Below are 13,500 nucleotides of genomic sequence, written 5' to 3' on the forward strand. Positions count from 1 at the left end.
TGCAACCCACCAGCCAGTTGGACCGGTTCCAATCCACTACTTTACACTTCACGCTCTCACTCTCCTTATTGTCTGCCTTGTCTGAGTCTTTAGACTCTGTCTCACGAAACAGCAAGGAGCACATGTCCGCGTACTCATTCCTCCATATCTTCTCCTTTGTGGACATAAGCAGATGATCGCTGAGAGGCATATAAACCTCCCCATAGGGGTAATGCTCAGTCTTTTCTTCTGGCTGCTCTTCAGTCTGACCTGTACTTCCAGTACCCAGAGCCTGGTCTCGGACCATCCACTTCCTTTCCCATGGGGACAGCTGCAGTTGTGCTGAAGGTGCTGTTTCTTATTTACCTCTTGTAAGTAAGCCCCTGGGGCCATCTGGCCAGAGAGGCATTGATTACCCAGGATATATCGGCCAAGCAGGCATCCCCCCACATATGCTACCTACTTACCTACCCTCAGTCCATGGAGGGTACCCCATGCCCCAATCATACTCACCAGAAGGACTAGCATCTGTGTCCAGTGCATTTGTTTTGGAAGTGACATCAGGCTTGGCCGGTTCTGTTGGCCCTTCTTTTGGGGCACCACCTTTCTCAAGTGCATGCAGCTGCTGCTTAATAGACAGCATTAATTGCAATTGTCTATTAGCCCACATTCCAATTTTTTAAGAACCCCTTCCTGTGATCTCCTCAGAGCCTTCACTGCTGGGCACTTGTTTCTGCTTCTTCAGAGCATCCAGGCAGGATAAAATACATGCCATGACTATCTGGCCCTCGTTCTCCGAAGAAGATGAGGACTCAGGCTCTGGCTGCCAAGGCACAGGGCAATTTGGGGCAGGGGCCTTCCCCTTGCCTTTCCCTTTACCAGCCCCCTTCTTAGGTGACATTCTATCACTAGCCTTCCCAAGCCTCCAGTAATACCACCAGTGGGCCTTAAAATCCAACCATAAATACCCATGGCTGGGAGGGGGGAAAGGGGAACACAGAAGTGCCATACCACTATTCACCCCCCTGCCAGGCCTGAACACCACCCGCATGTTCCACCAGTCACCCCGCTGGCCGACAATCATCCCTGTGGGCAGCGCACATAGGCCAAGGCCACATGGCAATGCAGGCCACAACTGTGCGGCCTACACACAATTTGTGCAATGGCCAGATCTCATGGCAATGCAAGCTGCCACCCAGCTCCTCCCAGCCTGTCTCCCACCAGGTGCAGCCCTGCCAACAGTATCACCACTCTGCCATGGTGCCTCCCCCTCCAGGCTGCTACCAGCCATAGCACTAAACCAGCTGTGCCCTACTCCCTGCAACCGCTGAGGTCTCCAGACCTGAACCAGGAGAGCTCTGCTGACATCCTTCTGTGCCACTCCGCAGAGCAAAATGTCCAGGGAGGAGGTGAGACCAGCCCTTAGGAACCGATCCACCTCTCCCTCTGATTGGCCGAGCACCATCACATGCTCAGCCCACTGAAGATGGTGGCCATGTGTGTCTCACCCATTGAGGTTGCACACAATCCTGTCCCCACCCAAACGAGCAAGTGTGGACAAGGGGAGGAGCAGTCTGTGCACAAGGACATTTGCTTCTGCCTCTGTTGATTTGATGTAGCAGCCACATGTGCTCTTTGGTCATATTAATTAGTTTGAACTTAAAGGGAACTTGAATGGAGAGTCTTTGAATAGCTGCTTTCTGAGGTGACAATCCTAACCACGAATGGTGGGCCTTTTCCTTCCATTTTACACCCTGGTGCTTCTTGGTAGTTTCAGGAACAGACATAGCTTTGCTTCACGTAGTTGTCTTCCTTGACCTGGAGTAATACTGAATGTCAAATTTTAAATGGTAGGAAATAATCCTCTTGAAAGAAGACTTTAAACCTTACTCCCCTTTCTAAAAAAATACTGCTGAGCACATGATAAACCTGTTCAGCGGCTGAACCCTCCAGCAGATGCCCTTGTTTTAGATAATATGAACAAAAGGAAGTCCATTGTAACAAATTATGTTGCTTGTACAGGCCAGGCTGACAGAAATGCTAGTTAGTCTTGGGTTTTTTTTGTTTTGTTTTTGTTTCTTAAAAAGAAAAATGGTCTCTCTTACACACACGCAGAGGAGGCAGCAGTTTCAACTCTTTGAATTAGTTGGAAGTCATTTTATTTTATTTTTAACTTCCAACAACTTTTAAGAAGCAGGCTCCCGAGTCTGGTTTATCACCCCGACAGCGTCTGTGAAGGAACAAGTGACTCGAAAGCTAAACTCCAGAATGTGACGTTTCAAATCTGTAGAGGGGAATAAATCAAAAGTCTTTTTGTTCCCTTAAAACAAAAAAAGAAAAAAGAAAGAAAGAAAGAAAAAGGAAAGTGTAGGAATGGGTGCTGCGTGAAAATCCTCCACATTCCTCTGTAGGAGAGTGCAGTGCAGCTCGCTACAAACCTCATATTCACAAGGCAAACAAAGCATCATTTTTTAATGACTCTCTGAATACATTTTTTTTTTGCAGCTGCTTGCCTAGACCTGCTTGTCATAATGGTTTCTTCAAACGCTTTTTAAAGCCTGTGATGTTCAAGGCCCTAGCCTTCCCCCTCTCTTGCTTGTTTTTATGTGTCACAGTTGTCAAGTAAAATAGAGCACCTAGCCTTTGTTTCAAGATGGTACCTGATCAATATCATCAATCCGTCTCCCTCCCTCTCTCCCTCTCTCTTACACACACACACATACACACACACACACTCCCTCTCTCTCTCTCTCTACAGCTGTATCCATTTCCTCCTGGCAAAAAGGGACTTTATGAATAAATGATACTGAAATGCTGAGGGTTCAGATACTAAATAATGAATTTCACCACCAAAAACACAACAACTTCTCCAATCATAAAATACCGCTCCTTCCATATTGATTGGGCTTTGGCGACTGGATGCAGTGCTAAGCCTCATTCGCCAAGGTGCTTAAAAAGAAAAAACAGGTTTCGCCAGGGTTTATCATCCTGGCTAGGAACAAAATGTAATCTCTCTAAAGTAGGCTGTCTGCCTAATGTTTGGGCGTCATATTTCTTCATAAGGGGTTAACCCCTTTTGCAGGGAATGGAATCATGCAAAGAGTGCCTCTCTCTGGGATGGGAACTTTGCTTCCTGGGACATTACAGTAAGTGTGTCATCTCTTCTGTGCTGTTCTGTGGGTTCTAGTTGAAGACGACGATGCGGCAGAGCTGCTTTTGGAAGGAGCCGCTTGCTGGAGGAAGCTGGGGGTGTGTGGGTGCTGTGTGGCAGGACTGGGGCTGAGGTCAGAAAACTTACAGCTGCTGTTCCTAATGCTGCTGCTGGGGTGGGGTGGGTGTTGGGTTGTGTTTGTTTTTTTTGGTGGCTCACTCCCTGCATGCAGCGTGCAGTGGGGTCAAGGTTTGAGAGCATCCATTGCCTGCTCAAAGGTGACTTGCTTTCTTATTGCCTTCACGAATGGTTGATGCAGGCGCACATTCTGCTGTGCCAAGGAATGTCAGGATCTGCTCTTTGAGAGAGGACTTGGGGTCAAGGGAGGAGTGGAGGATTGTGGCATGTGATTGGCAAAAGAAGCTTTCTGTCAAGTAGTAGACTAACTTTTTGGACAGCGATGCTCCTCATCTGCCTATAAATTTGCTTTATTGCCTGTTAATGTCACGGAAGCCTCTTTTTAATTAGCTGAAACAAGGAGATTCTGCTTTATGGGGAGCTGTATACGTCCCACCTACAAGCCTCCCTTCTCTTTTTATTGTATTTATTTTTTAAAGAAAAAGAATAGTGTAAATATCTTTGGAGCAGGTAAATAGTACAGTGTGAAGCCACCAAATTAAGAAACCAAAGTTGAGGCTTTCCCCACTCCCTTCATCTTACCATTTTTTATTGGTTTGATATACATGGAATAATTACAATTGATTTGGCAGTTGCCAAAAATATATATGATTTTGTATTAATCATGCAAGAAAATCTCATTTGTTCTCCCTACTAGCAAGGGTTTTGTTTTTTTTTTTTACCACCCCTAAAACACTTTCTGTACTTCTCTTTCTGTTTACCAGATATTTACCTGTTTATTCAAACGATGATTTTAAAGCAGCCTTTATTTATTTATTTATATTTCTTTTCATTTTTTTTAATGGGCAAAGAAGGAAAATGGAAGGCATTAATTTAGAGCTACTGATGCAATGAAATGGAGGAATATATTTAAGCTATTAGCTGCTTCAATCTCGTGCCCACAAATAATTGATGAGTTTCTATTAAAGATTGACAAGCTAGCAGGCTGTGAAGCATTTTTACTAGGGTAGGCAGCACAGACAGAGAATATGCATTGTGCTCCTTATCCTAATGCTGTTGTGTATTAGCCTATTTTAGAAATGCAGGACCGGCAGAGGAGGATTGACCTATTGACATTTGATAAAGGAGTTTGTGTGTAGTTTAAAAGTGGAGAAGCGCATCCCAAGTCAGAGATGGGTTGTTGTTTTTTAATGCAGTCTCATCAAAAGTCATAGATCTTTTGGTTTTCCTCTTCCTGTACTGCACCTTGAATATCTCTACCTGCACCTTCAGTTAAATAAATAAAAACAAAAATCACAAATGCCTTGAAAATGATTAGCATGGCAGGCAAAAGATGCATTCTGAGAAGTTTTGTTGTTGAAAACTTTGAGAACTTTTGTGGATATTTCTTCGAGAACTTTTTTTGGGGTCAAAAAGTGGTACATAATTATTAATAATAAATAATGACAAAATAATAATACCGGGTAGGATTCAGACTTAAGTTAGTTGCGACTAAGCACCATTGAAACAAATGGGGTGATTTAGTCATGACTAACTTAAGTCCCATGAAATTAACAGGGCGTAGTCCTAACTAGTATAGTTTGGAACCTGTCTAATATATTCCACACATCTACAACATACTGCTGAAGTTCAGTGGCCGCTTCTTCAGACTAGAATGTCCCACTCTATGGGAGGAGGAAGTTAATATTCTTATAGTGGAATCCAAAGTACGTTTCCCCAAAAGTAAGGCCCACTGAATTTAGTGGGATTTAGTTTCATGCATAGGACTGCAGTCTAAATAATGTAAATAAATTTTTAAAAAGTGGGGGGGGGGCTCTAACTTTTACTGAGCTTGGCCTTTGCAAGGGTGTAGGAGTTGGTAATTCCCCAATGATTTTGTACCATCTAGGAATATTACTCTCATTTGTAAAATGAGAATCTGAACAAGAACAAATTTCTTTTGCTTCAAGTTTCTATGTGATTTAGATTTCTTAAGAAAAAGACTTAAGTTATATAAAATTTGTAAAAATTGTTAATGTTATCAGTTCTACATCCACATATGCATGTGTAATATTCAAAGAAATCTGTGGAAATTATATGGGTACGGCTGTAGTTAAACAGCCCAATCTGATGTATATTTACCTCTTGGTTCATGTTTATGCAGAAGTGCACACTCCAGGGGTGTTGCTAGGGGAGAGGGGGGCCTATGTTTGCCCCTCCCCCCACGGCCCCTCGAAGTGAGGGAGATAATGAAGAAAATAGGGAGAGGTGGAGTGGGGGGCCCTCAGGAGCTGGGGGGCCCAGGTTCTTTGAACCCATCTGCTCAACCATAGCTACACCCCTGGGACACCCTCAGCCCCTCAACAGCTATCCAAACATATTTACCCAAAGGTCTGCTCCAGTTAGTTCATTGAGACTTACTCTGAAGTAAGCGTGCTTAGGATTGCAGCCCATCTTGTGACTATTGGGTGGGTTTTATTCTCAGCCTGTTTCTACGTTTTTCTAAAGAGGTATTTATGAAAGATAGGAAGAGGAGCAAGTGTTTTTGACTGCAGTCCTATATACTCTTAACAGGGAATACTTCCAAGGGAACATGCATAGGATCGGGCTTCATGCTTTTGGAATATATGACAGTGTATTGGCAGCATCTAATCCATGAAAGTTTATATGATTTTTGCATTTAAAGCCCAGAAAAAATTAAATAACTAACAAGGATGATTCTATGTATATGTGTGTCTAGCATAGTTAAATGGTCCAAATATGATCCATTATAGGCAAAATGGAATTATTTACTGCATTATTCAGAATAAAGACTGTGCTGATCTTCAAACAAATTTACATATAATATTTCACTTTTTGTGCAATCTCTCATACATCACATCCAGTAAATATTTATTATATTACCTGCCTTATAAGGACCAGTTCCCCCCAACCCCTGACCCCAAAAGTATGGTTTAAAACAAACCGTTTCCGTGCAAATACAAAGAATGAAATCTGGAAAACCAGATCCATAGCAAATTTCAGCAGTTCACTTCATTGGCATGGATGGCTGCAATCGAAACACATTGCACAGGTGTCTTCTTCACCTCAGTGAGACTTCTGCATATTTGTCTTGATCCATCAAGGGCCATACGTGCAAAAGCAGGCAGAATCACATGCATGTCTAGCCAGATGGGGAACGGTGTGCAAAATCTTCAATTCTACATGTATTCTTCCCCTTGCCAGTTGAATAACTGAGAATGCAGAAGAGGATCACTTTTTAAAAAGCTAAAATCCCAATCACCAATTATTCAGGAGGAGGAGCTGGGGCTCAGTTTGGGCTTCCTGCTCCTCCTTGTCTGCCAGATAGCTGATCAGTGGGGTTTCAAGGCTCTGTGGTTACAAGGCATACATGCTCTGATGACTGGAGTTGATGACTGCAAGACACACAGGCCAGTTCATGTGGGCAGGACAAAATATGCATGCACTGACTGGGGTGGTTTTCTTATTTGTGTGGGGTCATCTTACTCACATTTACTTAGAATTAGGACCCACTGAGTTGGGGCTATACCCACTCAGTGTTGTTATACTCATTAGGACCCACTGAAATGGCCTGTGTGGCTTGCACAGGAATGTGTGTGCATGATTACAGCCTTAACATTATTTAGCAGCTTGACCATGGGCTGTTGTGATGAAGGGACAAGGAAAAAAAGTCTCCATTAAATCACCAGATCTGGGTTGAAAAGCAGGGGTCACAGCAAAGGGTTGCTGTGACCTCTTTGTTTTGAGTTGTTGTGTGTTATATAATGGCTTCAGTCCAGAGGGCAGTATAGGAAACATGGATTCATGGGCATCCACAGGAAGTTTTCCCTGGGGGAACAAAGTGGCCACCTTCAGATGTAATGTGGAACCATGGATCCAGTGGACCCATGGTTCCATGCTCCCCCATCCCCCCACTCTTCCATCCACATTTGGATGAAATGGAGACCTCCCTCTCTGCAGTCTCACTGACTGCAGTGAGGATAGGGAACTGGCTGCTGGGACTTCCTTCTTTAATGAAGAGCAGCCAGATTCCAACAGCAGCCAGAGCGAGAGAGGAGCTTCCTCCTCAACTCTGGTTGCAGAAGGGGGAGACTGCAGTGCCAGCGTTCGGACATAACACTGGCACCACTGAACTGCAGGTCCAGGCAGCGGACCTCACTACAAACTGAGAGTATAAAAGACCGTTCAGGGAGGGAAACCGCGGTCCATTTCTTTACGAAACGGTGGTTGCCTCCATTCGGATGTATAGTTTCCAAAACTAGAGGTCCTTTCACCTCCAGTTTCACGTTACAGGCGAATGCGGCCAGTGTGTGTGTATGTGTGTATACATGCTTATGGCAGGGGCAACTGCTCCCCATGTCCACGTGCTCCTCCAGATGCTCATGCGTGGATGACTTTGGATCCCAACCAAAACAGCCAACTTGAGTGGATTGCAAATGAGGCTGAAAAAGTTATTTGACAAGGAAACTCTGAGGTCTAATGTTTGTGCACAGATAACTGGTCCAGGCTATTAGCACTCCAACATGTGGTGAGCTCAGAATTTGTTTTTAACCATGTAGATTCTGTTTCAGTGCTTCTGACCTTGCACAACCTAATTGGTTTACTCAGGCAAGCAGTGTAATGTTGGAGCTGCAACTCATTTCTTGGTTCAGAAGAGCTACTGTCTTTCAGGAGTTTGTGGCTCAGCGTTACACTGCTCACACAAGTAGACCGAGTAAGCAGTTATTTGCAAAAGTGAGCTGATGACTGATCATAGGACCCAGCTCTGTAATGTGTATGGGGGGAAAGTTCTTGCTTATGCTCTTTTGTGTACTGATGACACACAAAACACAAATCACACCCTTAAGATTCTGAAAAAGGCACAGTCTCAACACATCAAGACCGTAGATCATGAGGCAATATCTTTGTTAGGTATCATTTTACTAGCTACACTTGCTGGCTTCATTTTGTATTTATGAATATATTTTCAGTAGAAGGATAAATAGGTGAAAATAGTTCAGTACCATGTGATTTGTTTTATCCTAAGGCATTGCCTGGGGTTACTGATACAGTCCTGGCTCTCAGTATGGAAAAGTGAAATGTGCAACAATGAAAATCTTATTAAAATGTTTGTTAACCCATTACAGGTTGTTCATTTTCAATTCTTTGCAAGAAAGCATGATGTATCATTTTGTGTGTGTCATTTGGAGAGAGAGAGAGAGAGAGAGAGAAAGAGAGAGAGAGAGAGAGATGAGCCAAGAAGAAGAGCACATTTAATGTGGGGGGAGGGGGATTTTTATGGGCTGCCTTATACAAATGGTACAGTGTACGATTGCCATTATTAAAATAATTTGTCATTGCATTAAAAAAATAGAAATTTCAAGTCCTGTTTGATTATTTCTTCTCACTCTCTCCCCACCTCCCTCTTTTTAATTTTTTTTTTAAAAAAAACGATAGTAGCTTTTATACAGTAAAGGCAGACACGTTTTCAGGCAAAGCCCATTTCCGACCAGAATTTCTGAGAGCCCTATTAATGTTTCATGCTAATCAAGGAGAGTAGGAAATAGAGCTGACAGGTGCTTCTACTCTGCTTATTCCTGTCTTCCTGCATTAGACATTACTAGCTAAAAAAGAGCCAGTGTGGTGCCTTTCCAATGCCTATAGTGACAAGGGCAGGAATAAAATGGTTCTGTCCTTAAATTTACAGTTGTTTTCCTTATTGGCTCATCTGATGACATTCCCCCATAATCTGGTAGCATTGATTATTAATCAAACTATTTTGCTTTGTACGGTGACTTCAGCAGTGTTGAGATTCCTCTCCATCACATTCACTGAGCATTGATGTTCATGTTTTATTTGCCCCACAAAGGTCCTGCCTGGCAGTCAATGCAGACCATGGTTTACCAGCTGGTAACATACCACATGCTTTTAACTCTATGTTAAGCTGGTCATTTGAAATATCCAAGCAAGGGACTGAAGAGAACTGTACCTCTCTCTGGTTTCCTCATCAGGTGAGAATGAATGTGTGGTAAAGTACTTCTCCCCATGCAGCAGGACATCACAGAGATGGGCTTAAGCTGTGATGAGTTGTCACCATGTTATCTGTTTTTACCAGTGGTGTGGCTGTACCACTTGGCAGATTTCATTTCGTATTGGTCCTCACACTGTCTGGCAGCAAAAGCCTGGAAGAACAAGAAGTTACAAGAAACACAGAGCTGCTGCCACTTTGTATCTTTTTCTCCTCTTTTTAATGTATAGCATAACAATGTGTGATATGACATCAGGGCACTCTGTGTGTCCCCACCACTGCTGTGGATAGCCACAGATTTCAGTCAGAGACGGGGAAATGCACTGTACAGTGATGTCACATCACATACTGTCTTATATAGGCATTGCCAGGAAGTGGGGGGGCAGACGCAGTTTTGTGTCTCTTGTGATGTCAAGTTCTGCCCCTAAACACAGTGAAACCTGTCTGAGTGCCTTGGGTACACATGGGTTACACCATTTGTGAGAACCTGCGCTTCCAGCTGTCTGGGGCTCATATGACCTGAAGAATGGCTGCCTTGATCATGGCAGCCACATGATGAATGGTCTCTTCAGGTAGAACCAAGGGCTCTCACAAATGGCACCTCCCTGAGAGTCTTGCTGGCCCAAGTGGCGGGAGTGTGCTCCTGCTCCACTCCGTGGGGGCTGCTGTCTGCCTAAACTGGATCACTCCCCCCCCGTGGCTTGCCATCTGGCCCCACCCCTTCACTCAGCCTCAGTCCCTTTGCTTGCCACTTGCCCCCAACCCTACTTTGCTCACCACTCACCGCCTGCCTGCCTGCTTCCCTGCTACCAGGCCACACTCGCCCCAACTGCCAGCAAGAACAGGCCTGCTTAAAGGGGCCACCTGTTCTTGCTGGGATTGGGGCTTTGTCGGCACAGAGTTGGGGCAATCAGAGCCTTGTGGTAGCTATAGAGGGCCACGCTAGGGGTTGAGGAGGTGACAAGCCTGGTAGCTCCCATGCACTTATGCAGCCCAGATGCACTGCACGCCCTCATGCAATGGCAACTACACCAATGTGAAAAACAACAACTCCCTTCTTTTCTCCAAAGAAAGCAGCAGAAGAGCTTAGTGATGTATTCGTGCTGATGTTGAATGGGTGGATCTGTGCAAACACAATCTTCAAAATGTTTTTATAGGAAAACTGTTCTCATTGTGAATGGCACTAACCCATAATGTCTGTTTTAATGGCAAACGATGCAGAGATTCCCTAAGCCAGAAGCGTAGGGAGGCTGGCGGTGGCCTGTGTGTCCCCTGCCCCCCCCTTTGCATCTGATGTCAGATGCAGGGGGCTGGCTAGTCACACCCTGTGTCTGACATCAGATGTGGGGACATGGTCTCCTTCCCAAACGGGGCCACATGGCCCCGTTTGGGATGGGGATCAATCGGCCCAGCTGCATTGGCAGCGAGACCAGGGGTGGCTCTCCCTGCCTTTAAGGCAGTGAGAGTCACTCTGGCCATGCTACCAAGACAGTGCGGGCTGATTTCGGTTCCAAACAGGGCCACACAGACCCATTTGGGACCGAAATAATGCCCCCCATGTCTGACATCAGATGCAGGGTGCGTGTCTGGGGCCACACTCATGGCCCCTAGGTTCTTTGAACCCGTTTGCCCAGTGGTGGCTCTGCCCCTACCCTATGCCTAATCTAAGAGAATGTCCCAGCAAAAGTCTATCTCCTCACACGCCTCCCAAAGTTCCATTACAGTCTACTGTTACCAAGAGTAGGGATGTGTGAATCAATTTGTGCCTGAATCGATTTGACTCGAATCTGGGTGATTCAAGTGAGTCAGCCTCAAATTGAATCACCTTTAAGGATGCTTACCAGATTCATGGTCAAATCAAATCACCCTCAATTTGAGCTCAAATTGATTTGGTGATTTGAGCCTCCATTTTGTCCCCAGTGATCTCCATTTTGTCCCCTCTGAGCTTCTGCCATCACTGCCCTGGATGAATTTTTAGGAATTTTAATGTGTGAATTCTCGGTTGCGAAATAGTTTATGTTGTGAAATGACTTATTCATAGGGAATCCCTATGAAGAAGTTATTTCACAACTGAGAATCCACAACACATAAAAACTCCTAAAAATTCACCCCTTTGCCCGATTCCTTTTGGTGTTGGGTGGCAGTTGGCACCCATGGGGTCCTGCCACTCAACATGCTGTGGTGTCCCCTAGCCCTTATAATTTATCTGGAAAAATCCAAATCCAAATCAAATCAAATTTGAATCAAATCAATCCAGATTTGAGGGCAGCAGATTCAAGCTTGAATTGGATCAGGCTGATTTGATTAGAAGTTGAATCGAATAACAAAAATTGATTCATGCACATCCCTAACCAAGAGAGAGAACCTTTGATGGGGCTACGCAGATAAAGGCAGGGGGAGCAAGATGCAGGCTCTGTTCTCAGTGACTGGGATCACGGGATTCACTAGAGTAGGGAACAGTTTCAGCCTCCACTCCAGGGGTATTTCTGAGTCTACCATCCTTGACTTTTATCCCATAGCTATGAATGATTTCAATAGGAAAAAGCAAAGCACTTCATTTGGGGCCACTTTGGTAAAGGCAAGGCATGCTCTATACCTCTTATATAGGGTAGCTTGGCCCTTGCTGTCAGGGAGATTTCAGGGGATGGACAAAGTGTCTCTTTGCACGAGACTTATCACACCCTCCCTCCAATGATCCTTGCAATATACAAGGGCCAGATATACAAAGGAATGGGGTACTTCCAGGAGGAAGAGGCTTAATTTTCAGTGGCTCCTATTGGGCTATAATCTCCCGTGGCTCATAAAATAGTTTCCTATAGCTATAATCCCATAGGATTACCGCTCCTATGGGCTATAATCAGCAGGTCTCTTATAGGAAGAGTGAAAGCTGCACTCCTCAGAAATGCACATCACCAGGGGGATGACTTTACCCCAAGAGTACCCCTTTGCCTTCTCCCATATATGTGAGTAGTTTTCACTTCTATGAGAAAAGGAAAGCGCTGCAGTTGCAGACACTATTAATGGAAAGGATCAAATCTGCTTCCTGGCCCCAGCACTGTGAGGCTTATACTCAACTCCACCAAGAAGAATTTTATAAGGGGCAAAACATTTCTCTGTGCAGTCCTGGCACTCCCAGGGAGCTTCTGCTACAAACATACTATTTTTCTGCCCCTGTTTGCCCATCATCATGATCAGCATTTCCCCTAATACGGAGGAGAGCTGCAAGCTGCAGGAGAGCTGCAAGGGAGGAGTAGCAAGCAAGGATTGTCCCTTTTGCTAAGTACAGTCTGCCCTGGTTTACATTTGAATGGGAGACTACATGTGTGAGCACTGTGAGATATTCCCCTTAGGGCCGCTCTGGGAAGAGCACCTGCATACTTGTATATAGAAGGTTCCAAGTTCTTTCTTTGGAATCTCCATGATTGGACTTCTGCCTGCAACCTTGGAGAAGCTGTTGCCAGTCTGTATAGACAATACCGTGCTAGATAGAACAATGGTCTGACTTGGTAGAAGGCATCTTCCTATGCTCCTAATTTATCAAATACACGCAGAGGGGTTTTGTTTGGTTTTTTTAGTTTGGGAGGGTTGTTTCTCCAAGAAAGAGAAGAATGTGCATGAGTTTGGGGGAAATCAAAAGGCTCCTAAGGGATTTCCATCATTTATGAGGATTGGCTCAGAGTTGTTTTTCATTTGTAAAAACAAAACAAAACCCTGCCTTCTTTTGCAGATTTATAGCTCACAGTTCTTAACCATCCTCAATTAATGAATCCCAGCACAAAGGGGAAGGGGAGATCCATGAGAATCGCCAGTCCCCTTGAGCATGCATGCAGTGTTGCTGTGCGCACGCTTTGTTAGTCTGAATGTCAGCATACAACTCTTGCATGAGTCAGGGAAGCTTGACTATGAGATTAACTATACCTGATAGCATCAGCGTCTCTTGTGTTAGGATGCATATCATGCTGAAGTTGTAACTGTGTGTCTAGAATGATTTAAAGTGGAGAAGCAGTGGACAGGAGAGAGATGCAGTCCACCTGCTGCTACAGCACTGTATGGGGGAGATTTCTGAAGCCTGTCATGTTCAAACTGTCATAAGTAAGTATTTGTCTCATTCAGATATTAGAAAATCTCAAAATTGTTGTTTTATCAGCTTGGAATCAATCTGGAAGCGAGAAAAGGAGTTTGCATCTCTTGGGTGTTTATGATCAGTTTAATTAAATCTGTTTAA

The 13,500-nt window shown here is 44.5% G+C and overlaps 1 long non-coding RNA gene across 1 annotated transcript in view; it reads left to right on the forward strand.

Annotated features, from left to right (window-relative positions):
• The first annotated feature begins 2,897 nt into the window (after window positions 1-2,897).
• The window catches only part of LOC128348824 (uncharacterized), a 282,395-nt gene continuing 271,792 nt past the window's right edge, over window positions 2,898-13,500 (forward strand). Inside the window, exon 1 of the long non-coding RNA XR_008318360.1 lies at window positions 2,898-3,125. This is a non-coding gene — a long non-coding RNA (uncharacterized LOC128348824). The remainder of the gene's footprint in view (window positions 3,126-13,500) is intronic.

Source organism: Hemicordylus capensis, chromosome 3, assembly GCF_027244095.1.
Source record: "Hemicordylus capensis ecotype Gifberg chromosome 3, rHemCap1.1.pri, whole genome shotgun sequence".
Taxonomy (NCBI): domain Eukaryota; kingdom Metazoa; phylum Chordata; class Lepidosauria; order Squamata; family Cordylidae; genus Hemicordylus; species Hemicordylus capensis.